Source organism: Labrus mixtus, chromosome 2, assembly GCF_963584025.1.
Source record: "Labrus mixtus chromosome 2, fLabMix1.1, whole genome shotgun sequence".
NCBI classification, from domain to species: domain Eukaryota; kingdom Metazoa; phylum Chordata; class Actinopteri; order Labriformes; family Labridae; genus Labrus; species Labrus mixtus.
Window position 1 is genome coordinate 15,756,046 of NC_083613.1, and position 19,490 is coordinate 15,775,535.

Here is a 19,490-nt window from a genome sequence, read left to right on the forward strand (position 1 = left end):
AGGTTCAAAAACTCCACGATTTAACTTTTCATTTTCTGTTTCTAAGAAGAGACGAGTCATACACATTTGATTTTTGTACCACTTTTTACACACAAATACCGTCTTTGTCTGACTGATTTTCAAATGCTAGGTAACAGTTTTTTTTTTACACGCATACACAGTTGGTTACCTTTTCTTGTATATATTTGCACATCATGAACACAAAGCTTCCTGCCAGCTCTGACGCCCAGCTGGGTCTTCAACCCTTTGTCGTGGATGTCTGAATACTCTCCAGTTTCTCTCTGATTCTGAACACTCTGATTCATCAGACGCTTCTGTGGCCTGTGAAGAAGATATGGCTTCATGTTTTTTAATAATCCTGAAATCGTAGTTTTTAAACATGATTTAATTCTTCAAAGAATTTAAAAAGACAAAATGTGAGGGTTTTCCTCTGTCACACAGAGCCCTACGTAATTTGATCTTTTCTAGATTTTTGTTTAGTTGATTCAAAACTAAATCAGGACTTTATTCCTTGCACAAAAAAAAGGAAAATCAGACTCAAGATGCATTTTCTTGCCCTGCTGTGACTCTGCTGGTGTGTGTGTGTGCGTGTGTTTGTGTGTGTGTGTGTGTGTGTGTGTGTGTGTGTGTGTGTGTGTGTGTGTGTATTCCCCTTTTGCTGATATGTCTCTTCTCCTGCCGACTAAAGAGTAGCACTCTAATTAACACACCTGATATTCTGAATTTCATACACAAGTCCATAACATGGAAAGACTGAACATATGAATAGAATATTAAATAAGCTAACAAAGAGTTAAAATACTTTATTATCACTGGACTAAAGTGAGTGATGTATAGCTGTCAAACTAAAGAGAAATCAAACACATCATGAAGATGCAGAGGAGTGAGGCATCGTCAGGTTTTGGATATCTATTTTTTGTATTTATTTTAGCAACATGTTGGTATAAATCATCTCATTTTAAGCTGTTTTGCACATGACGATTTGTAGAAAGGGTGTCATTTCTATATTTTTCTTATCGGTGAGGAGAATGAATGCTGAACTCTGTAGTTTTAGCTTATGTGACGCCTCTACAGAATCTTTAAAATTTCAGTGTGTTTGGTAAAGAGGGGACAACAACCGAAAAACAACAGTAACACTGAGTTGAAAGTGCTCAAGCATAGATCCCCCTGCAGCTCAGCTGGTTGATTATGAAGACTTTAATGAGAGAACATTTATTTCATTAAGTGTTGTCATTGTTTTCTTGTTTGCACACGACTGTTCGAGTGCAGATGTGTTTGTAAAGTCATATTTTGTGCGTGTGTTTGCACTTCTTGTCTCTATTTATTTGTTAGGCCTATTCATTATCCTCCAGGTAGTTTTCCCAAACAGGTGTGTCTTTATTCTTAATAAAAGACATGTTTTAATTCCTCACACACACACACACACACACACACTTGCTCAGTGTTTTCATTAAGCCTGACAAAGACGCATACACAGTGGGTTTTCATTAAGAGATGTGATGTTGTAATTAACATTGAGGTGAAGTGCTGACTCGTTGTATTTGCTATATTAAGTTTGATAATGTTTTTATTAAATGGCATTATGCTGTGGATGTCAGAGCTCTGGAGGAAACACTTTGCAGCTCTAAAAGTGAGTAGTCGTCAAGTTTTCAAAGGCTAATGACTCTTTAAAATGCAGCTGTGTGAGTGTGTTTGTGTGCGATCTCATTTGTTAGTGTGTGGTGATAAAGCGGCGGTGGGTGTGGACCGCTTTTATCAGTGGTAATAGACTCTTTGTGTCCTGTATTAGCGGCGGCTGGATCATTATCAAGAGGTGATTAATCCAGATGAAGGACAGATAGCCATTAAGAAGTGTGAAATCATGAATGTCACGGCAGGTGATACGACTGCACAACACGGGGGAGGTCACTTTATGGCTGCAGGCTTCCTGTTGGAAAAAAAAGTTTCTCTTCTTAAACTTCTCCACTAAAAGAATGCTACAGGAGCACAGAAAACGTTGATGCAATGGTAAATAAATGGACTTGAGCTTATATAGCGCTTTTCTAGTGTTCCAACTACTCAAAGCACTTTTACACCACATGTCACACCCACCCATTCACACACTGATGGTAGTGATGATCGCTATGTAGTATCATCCATCAGAGGTAACTAATCCCATTCATATACCACCACTGAAGCAATTTGGGGTTAAGTGTCTTGCCCAAGGACACATTGGACATTTGGCCAGCTGGGGATTGAACCCTTGACCTTCTGGTTGAGAAGTGACGACTCTACCAATTGAGCCACAGCCGCCTGAATAAAGGATTCAACGTTGTCACCCTCGCTAGTTGGCTAAACTAAATGTTCATACTTTTATAAATTACTTGAAAAGAAAAAATCCTGCACACTACTCCTGCTCAGTATCACCAATTTATCAGAAAAATCACAAATTTTGTCAAATTCAGAGGGGCCGACAAAGGTTCAGAGGGACTGGAAACGTTGTGATTTTTCTAATAAATTGGTGATACTGAGAAGGAGTAGTGTGCAGGATTATATTTTGTCGCCCTACGCACCTACGGTACTTCATGAGATAGCTTCATTAATATGTTTTTTTATAAATGAAAGCCAAAAATGTCGGTTTAATGGCTGATGGTGCTAACGTTTGCCACACTCAGCAGATCGGGGAGGTGAAAATCACTCCTTATACACCTCACACCATCATTTTTGAAACCATTAGATAATCAGGCCTTTGCTGCTGTTGGTCAGAAGGGGGGATCAGGCCTGAGTATCTTGTAGTGTGTGTACCCCTCTTTAGACAGTGCGCAGGAGTTTGTCTGCAGTTTTTGATGATTAAAAGAAATGACTCAGTGCTCAGTGTGTAGGACTTCAATTTTTGTTTCTGCGCTACAGAAACAGGAATTGATGTTGTTTGCTTTTTACTTGAATCACATTGAAGTTTAAAAGATGGTGGTGTATCATCTCTAGTTCGTAGTGAATTTTCCTGTGGACTTCTCACCCTGACTTCACGTCGGGCATTGACCGGGGGGGGGGGGGTTTAGTACATTTTACTTCCTTAAACTGTTACTGTAGGAGCTCTTACTTGAAATTGGAAATCATCTAAGTCTTAAAACATCTCGGGGGGGGGGGGGGGGGGGGCAACATTGAAAACAGCTGAGTCGTCGTCTTGAGATCAATTAGGGAGGAAAATAAAAACTTCCTTTAATGACTCTTTTATCAAGTTGCCTTCGCCAGGGGGCCTCGAGTTTGAAAACAAACAAACATTAAAATGTCTTCTGTTGTTGCCCCAAACATAAATATGCATGGGGAACCTGTCAGGCAGGTGAAACGGGGGCACTTGCTGCCCTCTAACATCCTGAGTCCGCCCCTGCACACTGACTAACAAGAAACATGCAGCCAGCAGCCAGCAGATCGTCTCTGCTTTGGAGACAGGCCTTTAATCTTTCTGCATATCTAATGACTCTTCACTTCTCTGCACATGGCTCTCTAAAACCCATTCCAACAACATCACGTGGACGTGCAACAGAATATTAAGAAGAGCCACACCGGGACTATTGTGTTTATATTCAAGGAGCGAGCCACACCGGATTTTATGGATTCTGTCTTTTCACAATGAAATCACAATGTCATGTTGCAATTTGGCAGTTTACTGCTGTCATCTGTTCATGATTTATTTCTTTAAGTTAAGCCAACATGAGGGCTATCATGTTCTCAGACAGTTCTTCATCGATACCTCAGAGTTCTGCTCATTTCTAAAATCACAGCACAACAACGAGCGGCCTCTGTGAGCACTGCTAGTCGTAGATGATTTTCCTTCTGACTCTGTTATGTTCAGAGAAACGATGTCGTGTTTTAGATATAATCTGGGTCACTCTTTGTGTGCAGCCAATTCAAATGAACAGCATTATAACATGCCACACATTGGGGCCGGGGTGACCCTTTTTTCGTCCAAGAAAAGTGATCACGTTACGCGATTTTAAGATCTTCCAGGTGACCTTTAAGGCTTTTCCGGATTTCTCTCCATGCTGTATATTTGACCACTTGGTTAAATACGAGCCAATGAGCAGTCTGAGATTCTTGGGCAGAGCGCTTTAAGGTGCGCACTCACACTAGGTGCAAAAAGGGACACATGGTCGGTTCCGCGTCTGCACATCGGAGAACAACACGGAGCGCTGAATTCTCTGGAACGAGCTGCCCGACGAGATCAGGTCAGCAGACTCTCTTTTACATCTCTTTTGAGAACAAACTTTTATCGGAGCGCTCTTCCTGATTTGCCTCGACTTCACTGACCTTCATTTGATTGGTGAGTGTGATTTTACAGGTTCTACTGACTTCACCTGTTTGTTTGTTTTTTTACTTTGATGGCTTGCCTTGCATTATGACAGTGTCAGAGCAGCGAACAGACCAGAGTCACACTCACATTGTGTTTACTTCCTTTGTGCAGTTACACGGCTAAACTGCTATCACATCCGTCTCCGTCCTTTGCCTCTCTGTGATCAGTGTGGTACTGAGCCGTGTGGAGAGAATCCTTGACAGTAAACACATGTGAAGACGCAGCACTCAGCAGTCACCTCACTCTAACCTCTCGTCTTCACCCTCTCAATGATGGCGGAGGTATTGTTCTGTAAACAGCAGGCGATACATCTCCTCCGCTGAGAACGCCTCTTGTTCTTCCCTCCCTTGATACTGACCCTGGTTCATGGCAGAAAGTCAGCGTGCGCGGGTATTTGTGTGTGTACAGTAACTCAAACCAACTCCTGTGATTCTATCGGGGGGGGGGGGGGGGGGGGGCTTTGTTGCAGGAGGAAGCGGAGGGAGAGAAATGAAAACCTGAATAGATGGTAGAATGGGAGAGGAGCGGGACACATCAGAGAAAAGGAGAAGAAAACGTGGAGCGGTTGAATGGTTACAGAGATTCAAAAGAGAGGCAGGGGGAGAATAAAGAATCGAGTCTGAACAGGGAAAAGGAGAAGCCTCTGTGCATTATTTGTTCTCCTGAGAGGAAATATTAGACAAGAGACGTCTGGCTGGCTCCCCAGTGGACACAAACACACACCAACATGCACACACACACACACACACACACACACACACACTGGCAGACGTAACGCTTTGGTGGTGTCTGGACCCATGGGTGCCCAGATGCTGCTTGCCCAGTTACCTGATAGTGGTGACCTCAACTGCAGGGACAGAAAAAGAAGATTCATTTCTATTGTCTGTCATTAACAATGAATACAGATATCTTTATCCGAGTCCTCAAGACAAGTTCAGATATAACTTGAGATAATAGTACACGTAAACCAAACGAGAGCTAAATATGAAAAGCGATTAAAAATGTTTGCAGGGAAGAAACAACAGACAGATGTCTGGTTTTGTGCCACAGTAAGAAGCTTAAAATATATTAGCTGACCTCCCCTGCTAAAGCTGTGTAAGTCTGTGTGTGTGTGTGTGTGTGTGTGTGTGTGTGTGTGTGTGTGTGTGTGTGTGTGTGTGTGTGTGTGTGTGTGTGTGTGTGTGTGTGTGTGTGTGTGTGTGTGTGTGAAGAGAGAGTGTAGAAGGGTGAAACTTTCAGGGTGAAAAAGACAGTGGGATGAAAAAGGGTAAAAAAGGACAAAAAAAGGGAGAATATAACATAAGAGCTGGAGGCAGCAGGCGGAGAGAGAGGGAGATGGGGTGTATCTCATCTTTGCTAACCAGATTACTTTACTATGTGTCAACAAAACACTTAATCCAGTTGGCATCTCTAAGCAGCTTAACACTATAACCTTAGCTGTTACACACACACACACACACACACACACACCCAAACACAGCCAGATAGTTCCGGGACTTTCAGCGAGCTCTGTGTTTGCAGGCGGATGTTGCGCTGACGAGGATTTCAAGTAAAAAAGACCCGACGACCCAGAAGGTTGTTGGTTCAAATACACAAACTAACATACCTACAAAACTCGACTTCGACATCTGAAACCTGATTTGATCTTTGACCTTGGGTGATAAAAATATGGCCTACATCATCCTTTTCATTTTCCTCTTGTGCATTTTTTTTTAAATTAAATCCCTCGTTTACTTTTGAACATGTGTTTTTGTGCTTTTCCTAAGTGCCTCCTTGCAAACGTTTGTGAATAAGAAAGTTTCTGTAACAATGAGAATTTGTTAAGAAAGCGGCCAATTTTGCCCCAAATGCATATCTCATACTAATGCATGCAAACAGCACTGATGCACAGAGACCCTGTTTGCTCTGTGTTGCAGTTTTGGCTGCATTTAACTCTTTGTATGTGCTTTGTCAATGTCATCTAAGTACCTTCAAATGAGTCAATCTTTTGACTCTTTTGTTTTTACACAGATCTAGATACTCGGTTTACTTTTGGTCTGAGGTTCTTTAAACCCGTCCTTTGTATCCAGCGCTGCCTGTCAGATGTCTCTGTGGTATTTGTCACCTGTGAGCTCTCCACTGTGGAGCAATAAAAGAAGGAGTCAGATAGATGGAGACGGACAGAGAATGATGGATGGATCAGTTCAAAGCTTGATCGCTGTTTGTCTCTCTTTATGTGGGATTGAGCTTCGTTTGTTGCTGTGTCGCAGAGCTGCAGGGATGAGAGTCAAAAACATAAAAAGAAAGAAAGTGTGTGCAGTTAAATTCGGAAAGAGGATTAGAGCCAGGCATGAGAATTAAATAAAGAGAGGAGGGAGATGTTCTTGCATTTTCCACTTTGAGAAAAAAGTCAAAATGTAGAGATTAAAGTTCAAATGTTGAGAATTAAATTAAAACACAATTTTAACAATAAAGTGGGAATTTCAGAAAATTGTATTCCAACCTTTTTCTTCACATTTCTAATTTTAACTTTTTTTTCTCAAAGTGCACAATAAAAAGTTAAAATTTACCACTTATCATAATGAATTGCTCATGTCTGTCCCGAACCACTCTTCTGTAGTTTAAAGACACAGGACACGATGCCGTTTTAATCTGAATAAAACCTACATAAAAATACACTTGGTACCTTTCTACAAACATAAATGATGTCTGCTTTAACAATAGTGAATAATTACACACAGTCGATACAGTGTCCCAAAGGCTTTCTGTCTGCAAATGATGCATGTGTGGAATAAAAGCCAGAACTGTTGCAGCTTCACACGTTCTTCACACATGATGCAGAGATATTTGGCTTTTATGAGTGAGATTTTATCTTTGTAATTTCCAGCTGTGCATTTATAATCTTTATTTCTTTCCTCTTTATTTGAAGGAATCTCAGTTAAAAAGTAAAAAAGAGACACAGCGATCAAAAGCACGCATGACTTTGTAACTGTGTTTTTATAATGTGTAAAATAATCCCTCTTTGTATCGCAACAAGATGTACTGTTATGCATATGTATTCTTTAAAATATTTATATTACAGGCTTATTAAACTATACATCAGGTAGCTTAACACAGTGTTCATATGCTCACTGAATATTTACTCAAGCCACTGCAAAAGAACTTCATATATATGATATTTATCCTGCACAGCACACGCACACACGCACACACACACACACACACACACACACACACACACACAAACACGCAAACACACACACACACACACACACACACACACACCCTATCTACAAACGCACCCACACATATCAGAGATAGAGACAACAGATGAGACTACAGCAGAAGACAGATCGCTCTAATAACTGAGCTGCATATGTAAGTGTGCAGCTATCCTCCATAAACATGCATCAGGACGGTTTTTAAGACATCAGTCTGTCGTGCACGCTGCAGTATTGATGTGTAAAGTAGATATTACTGCAGGTTATGTAGTATTTGCTCAGCTGCTGCTGCTGTATGGTTAATACAGAACAGGCTTCTGGAATAAATAATACATCATCTTGTCTCACAGCGGGACGGGATGCAGAGCAGCAGAGAGCGGGGGGTTCTCACATGTACACAGAAAAATACATTTTTCACCTGCAACTGGAATGTAGAACAGTCCACAGCATGCACAGCCACTAACACACACACACATATACACACAAAGTTACACACAGCCCTGGTGCCAGTCAAATTCAATAACAATGTGGTGCTGACCAAAGAAATCAATGAATAACAGACTAACTGACTAGAGGGTTTAAGTTTGGCGCCGCTAACATGCAGAAGACACTTCATTCCATCAAGTGGCTAACATTAAATCATTAACCGTACTGTATTACCCTCTCCCTCCCTCCCTCCCTCCTCTCTTTTGATCAGTTTTCAACCTCTCCCTCTTCCCTTCTTTCCTCTTCAGTCACATTAAATATTTAAAAATCGGCCTCATATTTCTCTCTGTTGGAATACACATGAAAATATACAAACAGATGACACATTTACATTCACAGGACCAAACGTGTGTGACATCGATGACGGCTGTTTTATTAATAGTCTCCTAACAACATAAACAGAAGGATAATAAATAAACTGTGACGGTTAGAGCCTTTAAAGACGGACTGAAAACGCACAGCAGTCTGCAATCACTGTTTCATTCTCTCAGAAAGAAAAACACAAAAAGCTGGAGCCTTCGATCCTTCACAGCTGAAATCTAAGATCCAGCCTTCTATGTCAGGGCTCTCAACCATTTTTCCTTGGAGACTTCTACTTCTATCTATAATCTGAGACCCCCCCAGGACCCTCAAAAAAAGGGATGTATTGCTGTCAAGAATTGACATCAATTAAAATAGTTTTCATAAATAAAATCACGTTAGGCCTAGACACATTTGTGTGTAAGTGTGTTGTTAACATTATTTTAGTTCATCCGTGCAAATCTCCCCCTACAGCACCAATGCACAGAGACCCTGTGGTGACCCCCATGAGATCTTGGACCCCAGGTTGGGAACCGCTGTTCTACGTCGTAAAGTTTTGTGCTTTTATTGATACATTATGTTTTGAGAAATGTCAAAGATGTTAAAATAAAAGTAAAGTAAAGGGCCATCAGTTTTAGGCCGTACAAATATACTTAAGAGAAAAGGAGAAGAAAAGCGAAATAATGGAGTTTTTAACGTGATTAAAAGGTGATTAATCACTATTAACTATTTGATCAAGTAAATTTCAAATTTCAGCGATTACGGATGAATTGTTTGACAGCCCTTTTATTAACTAACGCTTAACTAAAGCTTGATAGTGTGCAGTTTTTAAAACGTGTTACAGAGAATCAGAATTCATAAAGCGTTTGTAGTGTTTGTATGTTTCTGCATTTTAACACTTTTAAATGAACTTTTGGTCTTTATTCCATTAAAACTGACAATTATTTTATTTATTTATGTCGGGGGTATTTTAATAATAACACAGTGACTTAAAGTTTTTTTAATTATTGTTTATTGGCTAATATAGCATTCATACTGTATGTGCAGTTCAAGAATCTGAGACTTTAATGATGACGTCATAATAAATTAAAGACCAGTGAAGCTGCTGGAATAGTTTTACTTTTTTGTACATTTTTTAGGGTTATCTATTTAACATTTTTGAAAATCAAACTAATGTAAGAATTGTTTTAGCAATCAACAAAATCAACAAAAATGTAAGCAATCCAAAAGTCATGAATCAATTAGTTACTCCAAGGACACAAGCAACAAGTCTTTCCTCCTTCCTACCCTTCCTTCCTTTGCCTCCTTTCCTCGCTCTCCTCTCCTCTCCTCTCCTCCTCATCTCCTCACTTGTGTTTCTCAGAACCCTTTTAGGCAGAATCCATTACCAGAAGTGCAGAGGACCCGAGCGAGGGAGCGAGCGAGCGAGACAGAGAGAGAAGGAGGGGGGTGGGTGGGGGTGGGTACGGGGCGGGGGGAGGGACAGGTTGGACCTTAATAAATTCTCCAGCAGGTTTTTCGCCTTCACTGATAGATGACGTCCTTTTTACTCGCGGTGACAAACGATGCTTCCTCTGCCGCTCTGCTCCGGCCTCACACCTTCACTCAGTTTATCTGCTTCTCTCTGTGTTTCACCCAAACTGCTGTAGTTAATCTCCCGCGTGCAGCGAGCATCCTCAACTCCAAATGTGTCTCCAGTTTAATGCAGCCACGCTTTTTTCAGCAGCGTGTTAAAAAAAGAAGTCAGGATTTCCATTTAAAAGTCTTCAGAAGGAATCCAAAACCCTGCGGGGAAACTCTCGCTCTGTTCGCTCACATTAAAGTGTCCGTACGGACGCTGCTGGGACGATTTCTGCTCACTGGAAATAAAAACTTGAAACAGAAACAGTATTGACTGAGACAGCTCCGGCCAGAGGAAAATATGTGTGCTTTGAAATCTCATATCTGACTCATGCAACACATCACCAGAGCTATTTTAGGTGTTTTAGTGATATTCAAAGGTCCTAAATGTTACACTTCCTTGAGACAGAGAAAGACTAGTTGAAGATTAATCAGCCACCAAAGTATTTTAAAGATCATTTCATGATTCTTTTAAGGAATTCAGACTTCTTTTTCATCTTTGTAAAATTATTTCTGAGCTCTCCAATTTTTGTGTCCTCAGAGGAACTGGGATCAAATAAGCACAATGTGCTGGTATTATAGAGAGATATTTTTTTTTGGCATATTTTATTAAAGCAAATTCCAGAGAGACCAAGTGCAATAGAGGTGTAGTCAACATTTTATTTTTTTGACAAACATTCAAAGACCCAGTATCACGCCCCGTTCATTAACACCTCTCCAACACAAAGGATAAATAATAGTTGCTCACCTCTAGGCCGTTAAATCAACCGATGAAGAACCTACGCGGAGGGAGGGTTAAAGTGGATGTACCTGGTATAGAGTTGGATATCTATTTACCCGGCCCGCAGGTTCACATCGCCCCGGACTCAGGGTTTATTTTATCTGGAGATTTTACAAACCAAAATATGATCTGATGAATCAGTCAGAGAGTCTCAAAGAGTCAGGGAAGAGTCATTGTGTGTTCGATGAATCTCTCTGATAGTGTGTAAAGAAGCGCTCAGTGTTGAAAACATTGACCTTTTTAGAAACAGTTGTTACCGTTCAACACACCATCGAGAGGTTAGACTGTAATACTTAAAGACCATTGACAGCTGGTTTACCATCCCTTCATCTACATCTTTAGTGAGATCAGTTCAGACATCATGTGTAAATGAGTGAATAAAACACCCTGTGAGGAACAAAAACATGAATGAAAAAAATGAATTCTTAATTTTTCTTTTTTTCTTTAAATTGTACTGTGTTCACTTTCTGTTCGCAATCTTTGCTCTTTGCTGCTGTAACACTGTAAATTTCCCCGTTGTGGGATAAATAAAGGATTGTCTTATCTTATGAATAATTGAAGAAAACAACTTAACAGGGAAGCACAGAATCTAAATGAAGCCAAATCAAAAGAAAAACAGAAATAATACGAAAAATATTAAAAGTTTTTTATTAAAAAAAATGTTTCCACCAAACACATGCACTTAAAAAAACAACAACAACAAAAAAAAAACGCTGAGCTACGACCCACAAAGCACTTGTGCAGGTTGAGTGTAGTTTCAGCTCTGATTGTTTGTGTGCTCTGCCGGGTTGCTATGAAACAGAATACCTGTGCAGGTGAAAATGTTTGATGAAGGAGGAGCCATTATTGTCATTGTAAGCTCTGCATACAACCAAGTGCATCTCCATGTGGTGCAAATAAATAAACAGGCATGGAACAAAAGTATAAAGTATTATTAGAATATAAAGATTAAACCTAAGTATAAGAATAAGTTATCAATATTGCACATGATAGTTATGTAAAGGGGCTGAGGCGTGTGTGATACTCAGTGGACAGCAGAATACATTTTTCTCAGTTGGATTTTTTTTTTAAAAGTAAAGAAAATGTCGGACACAACAATGAGCGATATGTCCCGCCCTTCCTCTGCTCTGATTGGACAGTTGTTAAAGGGATGGGCAAAGGATTTTATGCAGAAAAGAAAACCAACTTTGGGCGACCAGACAAAACGACAAACGTAAGAGAATCAGCTCAGAAAAGAATCGCAGCACCTTGTCGTGCTACTACCGTTTATTTTACCGTAAATAAATAACAACAATGTAAAGAAATGCTCTGCTTTTTGTTACATTTTATTAAAGCCAGTGACGGTTTTTTCTCTCAATGCCAGCGTCTTTTTTCAATTGTTCCCAATGAGGAGAGAATGTTTGCTGCATGATGGCCGCCTGGAGAAAAGGCACAGTGCCCAGCGTCCCTTTTTCCTTTTGTGTGGCTGCTCTGAGCGCTTTAGTTAAAAATCTTTCTAACTTTTCAGAAGGGCGCCGTTGTTGTCACTGGCGCTCTTTTCAAAATATAAATATTCTCCGTATTTTTGCCTCCTGGAGATCGTGTCGTGTATCCTCTTTGCTCCGTCACTGATCGGAAATAACGCTCTCAAATATAAAAAATGCAGTTAAAAAGCATTGTCGTTCATACTGCAGCCGTTGTCATAGTGACAAGAGGCATGTGCAGAGCTTTTATTCTCAGAGCATAGCGTCAAATCTGAGCACACAAAGTTTTTTATTATTTCAGCCAGAACCTAAAGGCAGATTTTGTATTAATCAATTGTAACATTAGAGATCTACTTTTACACTTTACTGAATTAGTTAAATAAAAAAATCTGTAAAAAAATAAAAAAATAAAATAAAAAAAAACATAGTTTCAATAAAAGGAACTTTAATAGATAATTCTACTTTTTCTTACAGGGCCAAAATGTGGTGATTTCAGGAAGATGAAAAGTATTTTGAGCTGAGGGACATGTGTGTGTCATTCTGTGTGTGGGTGTGTGTGTGTGTTATTGTGTGTGTGTGTTTGTGTCATGGTGTGTGCATGAATGAGAAGGTGTTAAAATTATTCATGGTAAGAACTGAGATCTAATATCAAACAGATCCGCTTCAGACTGGGTTTCATATCTGTCACTCTGTAATGGGGGTATTGATGAAGTGTCATGTCAGAATTACACAAACACACGCGCGCACACACACACACACACACACACACACACACACACACACACACACACACACACACACACACACACACACACAAACACACTCACAGACACTGTAAGCCTCCTCACCTATGTACACATTTCTTAAAGCCTCTCTTCTCCTTTATTAGACAACCTGTTTCTGTTACCTCTCTCTCTCTCTCTCTCTCTCTCTCTCTCTCTCTCTCTCTCTCTCTCTCTCTCTCTCTCACACACACACACACACACACACAATCATTAGTATGTGGCGCTGTGTAATAGCTGGATCGATAGCTGTGCTGTTCTTACAGGATCATTTGGCCTCTGAAGCAAATGCTCTGACAGCCACTACATCATTAGGACATTACCACTCGCCCGCTCCCTCTTATACTCCCCCCTTCTCCTCCCATCTCCTCCCCCTCTTCATCTCCCTCACTTCCTCATTCACTCGTTCTTTCTCTCTCTTTGTCCTTTTCACTTTTCCCTTTCATTCTCTGTGCTCTTTTTATCCTCTTTCCCTGCGTCCTCCTCACTGACGCTGCTTTCATCAAAGCTGCACACATCATCTTTGATGCTCTTTTTTTCCGTCGTATCAGTCAGGAGGTGATTTGTTCATTTTGAATAAAAGGAACGGCCCAAAGGGAGCAAATAAGCAGCACCCAAATCTGGACTAAAAACTTTATCTGTTGTTCCCTCGAAACAAAGTGGAAAATGTCATGAAAGAAAGAAATGATGCACCTCCAATCTATCACTCTAATGCATCATTTGTCAACTAGATTGTAAAAAGTTGTCAAAAAAATGAGAAAAAAATGAATGAATGCTTACATTAATCTTGTACCACAGCCCACTCCTCGCTGTGTCGGAAATATAGAGACTTATTGAATCAAGCCCATAAACGTTTGTGTTGTTAGAAGCCCTTTCAACAGACTTTGATGCTGTTACTGCTGATTTCTAATCAAACTATGACAGCTACAAACTTCACTCTTTTTGCAGTTCAAACTTCCATCTCTTTTTTGTGTGGTCAGAATGGGCACAGGTTTAAGATGCTGATATGCTCATCAAAAATGCATCGGCAGCATGGGAGACAATAGTTTACATTAATTCAAATGATGTAAGCGAAAGCTTTAAAAAGCTCTTTTGGGAATCTCTGTGATATCTGATGTGCCTGTGAAACTCCTCCCCTCTCTAATATTTATGTCTGGAGTGTTCCTCGAGTATTTAATAAAGTTTTCCATTTTTGCGGCGGGTTGCGGAGAGACTGTATGACAGCTAACTAGCTAACTAGCTCAGAGGCTGTTTCCCCGATTCAATTGACAATGTTAATTGCAGACAGAGTTTGTATGAAAAGAACTTTCTAACACATTGTGAATCTGAGTAATGTTAATCTGTTCTAACATGGTCAAACATCATATACAGTCAAATTGATCGTGGTTACAGGTACTTTCTATCAGGTTTATATCCATCCGTATGGAGAAATGCACGTCATTGTGTTTGATGGCATCATCTGTATACTTCAGATCTACGGACTCTAGTCACATACGTAGGTGGAAACGAGGCGTTAGAGTCACCATGTTGTGCGTTTTTTTGTTGACTGTGCGAAAAGCTGGCTGCCACCGCTGCACAGGAAATCATTTGTTTGCATTATTTAAGCCTGCAAACCCTGACACGTCAAAAATAAATATAAAAACATGATAGCTTGAGCAGAACTTATTTCACAAGAGTGCCGTAACTAAGCTGAGACGTCATCACGACTTTTTACATTCATATTGATCCTGCGACTGAGTTCTATCGGTGTCCCAGTCTGTGCATTCAGGTTGCCTTCTCTGTGTTGCGGAAGCACACAGACACACTGTCAGACGTGCACGCACACACACAACGCTGCGCTATCACCGCTTGCTCCGCTTAAACCGTCTCGCCTCTGCTACTACCTCTGAAGACGGTGCAGAGGGGGGGATGCCTATGTCTCCCATATGTTCCCCTGATTACGCATCAGTGAAATTCAGATTGAAGGCGAAATGTCATAGAGGCGTAAATATCACAGCTTGAAACAGCAGCCTGAATAGGGCTACTGACTACCTTTAGATTGGACAGATATGGAGGTTTGACGCATTACAAGATGTATTTATAAAGTATAAAACATATTGCCTTTAAGTTATTAGCTCACATCTGCCTTCACATTATTGTATCTTTAACCTGCAGAGCAGTGAGGAAACACTCTCACTGTGTGGGACTAACAGGAGAATAAAAAAAACGTGTGTGAGAGGATTTTTTTTGTGCTGATTTGCAGGTGAATCTCAGGTGAACATTTAAAGATTTAATCCGTCATCATGAAGGAGTTCTGTCACTGTGAGCGATGTGATTGGTCAGCAGTTACAGTCCCGCAGAGGAACATCAATGGTTCCTGAGCTAACACAGATAATTAAATACACTGCAGAGGGAGCCGGAGAGGAGTGTGTGGATGGTGTAGAAGGGACAGGTGTGTGTGTGTGTGTGTGTGTGTGTGTGTGTGTGTGTGTGCGTGCGTGCGTGCGTGCGTGTGTGTATGTGTGTGTGTGCTTTATAGCTAGTTAACTTAACAACCTTCTATTCAAATTGAAACCCCTTTAACCCTCGACAATGTTTCTTGCTTCTGTGTTTGAATGACAATCTGAACAACCTTGGCTTAAGGGTCACTCTTTTTCTAATCACTCTTTTTTTTAATTCTGTTTTTCTTATTTATATTAGCATAATTAATAATAATTAATAATTCCATCTGCTTATTATCATGTCCTAATTACAATTTAAATGTTTATTGAAGCAGCAAAACGTTATTTGAACTTGCCGTCTGGCTCCGACTTCATCACATGTCATAGATTTAGTTGACATGCAGAAATCTGAGGAGGGTTGAGGTCATATCTTAAACCTCCTGGTCAGAGCCTGCACCACGCTGACGATGACCGAGCAGAGGGACGGATTGGAAATCGTTAGACTTCAGTGTAAAATCAATGCAGCTCGATTACAGTTGCAGGTTTGTGGCCGGCCACAGCTGTCCGCACGCTGTCATCATGTTTAAAATAGCAAACATTGTGATATAGTTAAATAAAAATCGAGGACCTAAAATATATCTCTTGATGTTACACGTCAAAAGCTTTATTCTGTGTGGGACTTTTATTTATTTGACACCTTTCTTTGTGTTATTGACTTGAGATGATGGTAAGCTTGTAAACTTTCCTACTTTTTTCTGACTGCAGTATTAAATAGTCCTCTATGATTTTTTTTATGAATACAATCAATCAATCATTATTTGTATAGCGCCGATTCATCACAAGTGTTATCTCGAGACGCTTTACAAAAGAGCATATGGGATAATATGCAGGAAGGATTTCTCCTTTGTATTCCTCGCGTTCCTGTTGTCTACACTTCCTTACCGCTGAGGTGGAGGTCGGAGCAGGCCGTGCATGAAAGAGGACAGTGGTGGTTAGTGGGACGACACAGTCCGATGGTGATGGCCTGGCTGACGTCAGGTGGTAGTAGTGCCAGATCACCTCGCTGAAGGTATACAGTTGCATTTGTGGTAAAGGTGATGGGACGTCTATTTCAAGTTTTTTGTGCTTTATTATCTTCAGTTTGCAAGAAAAAAAATAGAGGACCATGATCATTTAATAATGAATTCAAGTTTAAATTTAGTGAATGAAAAGGTGACTCTGACTCACCGGCTCTAATAACACGAAGAAGTGTTTTTACTGCAAATGAAGAACAACATCAAATCATGTGTCATCCCACCTCCTCCTCCACCCCCCTACCCCTACACACACACACACACACACACACACACACACACACACTCTCTGTCACCCACATGCATGCACAAACATACACAAACATGCACACACCTACACACACACACATGCACACACTGTCCTTCCCAAAAGTGTCTGGAAAGCAAGTGATAGTGCGGCTGACCTCAGCATATGGGTGATTTTACTGAGAAACTTCACACACACGCGCAAGCACACACACACACACACACAAACACACACACACACACACACACACACACACACACACACACACACACACACTCTTGTTTTTCATCTCTCTGACTCACACACAAACTCACACTCTCTATCATCGCCTGGTCTGTCCTTGGCAGATATTTTGGTGTCATATGGCTTCTACTAAATGTGATTATGACACTAACAAAGGCTGCTTAGCTGAATGTGTGTGTGTGTGTGTGTGTGTGTGTGTGTGTGTGTGTGTGTGTGTGTGTGTGTGTGTGTGTGTGTTTTTGAGTGTGTGTTCGAGCAGGCCTGTTGAGTGGGAAGGCCGGTCTGTCTGTTTCTCAGACTAAACGGCTTAAAAACGACACTTAGTAGTGTTCCTATTCTGTCTCTGATTCCCTTCAGTAAAGATTTACAGTAACACACACAGGACCATCGTGTAAACAAGAAGATACGCGACGACAGAGCACAATGAAGACAGCTTTCAGAGAGACACAAAAATGTCAGAAACTTCTGCCTCATTTATGTTGTCTCTAAAGCCATTTTCACATATGTACTCCTGAAAATATCGAGATGATTTCAGGAAGGCTTCTCCGGAGATTGTCCTGACCTGGCTGTTCACATATGAACAGCTGGAGACTATCCCTGTCAGACAGGAGGGGGGGGGTGGGGGGGGGGGGTGGTCAGGGGTCACCTGAGGTAAGGGGAGACAACTCTCTTGTCAGTGACTGGATGTCTAAAGCCTTAAAACAGATTCAACATGAGGCTCAGAAAGATCTCAAACCACTTGGGTTCTGTTATGCTAAAAGGTTATTATGGATTTTATTGCAAAAGTATGCCAAAAAGAAAAAGGCCAATCCTACCTTAAGGGAACTAAAGTGTCAAATACATTGAGAAATATTTGCAACAATATTTTCCCATTCCCCGTATCTTCCAATGCAACCTCATTGGAGCTACTTTTAAGGGAAGATCTATTTTTGTGAGGGACATAACTGGAATACAGGAAGTCAAAGGTGGACTTTTAAAAATAAAAGTATTTTATTTACCTCAAAGAGAAGAAAGCTTCTCACAAACAAAGCCACAAAAGATCAGTGTACATAAAAGAGGTTTAGGCAGAAGAAAATAACAGAAAATGTAATCACAGACATGATGTGCAGGGCTCCTGGTGCAGTTTTATTGTCTGCTATTAAAACAGAGTGTTTAGAGATGCTGAAAAGATGTTCCCCTCCTCCGCTCTGGAAGCTCAAAAGAAACAGAAAGTAGAACAATTTATGGTGAAAGAAGAAGCAGAGTGCAGTGGGAGTATCACTTAATATCCTTTAACCACTCCACTGATTCAAACCCCACCAGAGTCATTCCCTGCTAATGGAGCTGTGAGTTAAAGGGCCAGTGAAACAAAGTATTAGTTTTAGACATTTAAGGCACTCACAGAGATTCACCTGAAGGTGGGAGAACTGCTGCACAAAGGCGCCTTGAACAAACATAGGTAGGATCCTTTTTTCTCACATTGACTGTTTAAAAGATGTGGACGTAGCCTCTGGGATTAAAGGTCCAATATGTAAGATATTTACTGAATCAAATCATCAAATTACCTTATATATGATCAGACATTAAGGAAACATGTTGTGTTGAAGTGCTGGCTTCTCTGACAACAATGCAGCATCCAGTATGTCCTCCTCCTAAGATCAGATTCAGGTGAGGAAACTTTTGTTTCTGTTTTGACCAGAGAAAGTAGGTGGCACCTCCTGCCCCTCGGATTGCCAGGCAAATATCAAACCAACAGGAGTTGCAGCGATGGAAGCGGGCAAGTGAACTGGTTCAGATATAACTGATTCTATCCGACCTAAAAAGCCTCCCCATTTTTCTAATAAGCTCCACGAGCAGAACTGTGGTCAAACTAGGATCAATATTGGAGACGCTTTTGAAAAATGGAGAGAGGTTAGAACCTAGAAAGGTTCACAGACCAATGCAGAGATGGCTAAACACTGAAGCTTCAGTGTCTTCGACATGGCAACCTGCGTGCACAGACTGTAGGGAGAAGGGTGCGGGGGGAGAGAGCTCTCTACAATGTTTTGAATTTGGACTGCAGTACCCATTTTTAACTCTAGGTGTCAGAGTTACACATTGCTCCTTTAAATATTAAGCAAATACTGAAGTGCCTTAAACCTGAATTCTTTCTACTCAATTTCAACCAGGAGGCAACTATACTGGTTGCAATTAGAAGCCTGAGTCACTAGGAACGGATTGTGGTGGATCATAGTTCCATACCTTGTGCATCCTTTGCTCCCTCTATCTGCTCCATATCATGGCCTAATTCACAAAGCATATAGCTCTAATGATATTAAGGCTCCAACTCGCTCATGAAGTCATCCTGCTCCATCATGCAGTTTGTTTTGTTTTCTGAATGTGGAGAGAAGCTTTCTGCACCTTAACTCTGCACAGAGCGGTACTCTCATGCTGACAGAGCTCAGTTCTTCTTTTCGGCAGGCTTTGACAAAGAATAATAATAATCTCAATTGAACCTTTGTGTTAGCTTAACTTTTATTTGGAGATTTGGTCAAACACTCTCAAAACAAACACACAAAAACAGATC

The 19,490-nt window shown here is 40.7% G+C and overlaps 1 protein-coding gene across 3 annotated transcripts in view; it reads left to right on the forward strand.

Moving 5' to 3' along the window:
* tenm3 (teneurin transmembrane protein 3) overlaps positions 1-19,490 on the forward strand; it is a 318,509-nt gene that overhangs the window by 80,092 nt on the left and 218,927 nt on the right. The gene's annotated exons all lie outside the window — the stretch shown is intronic.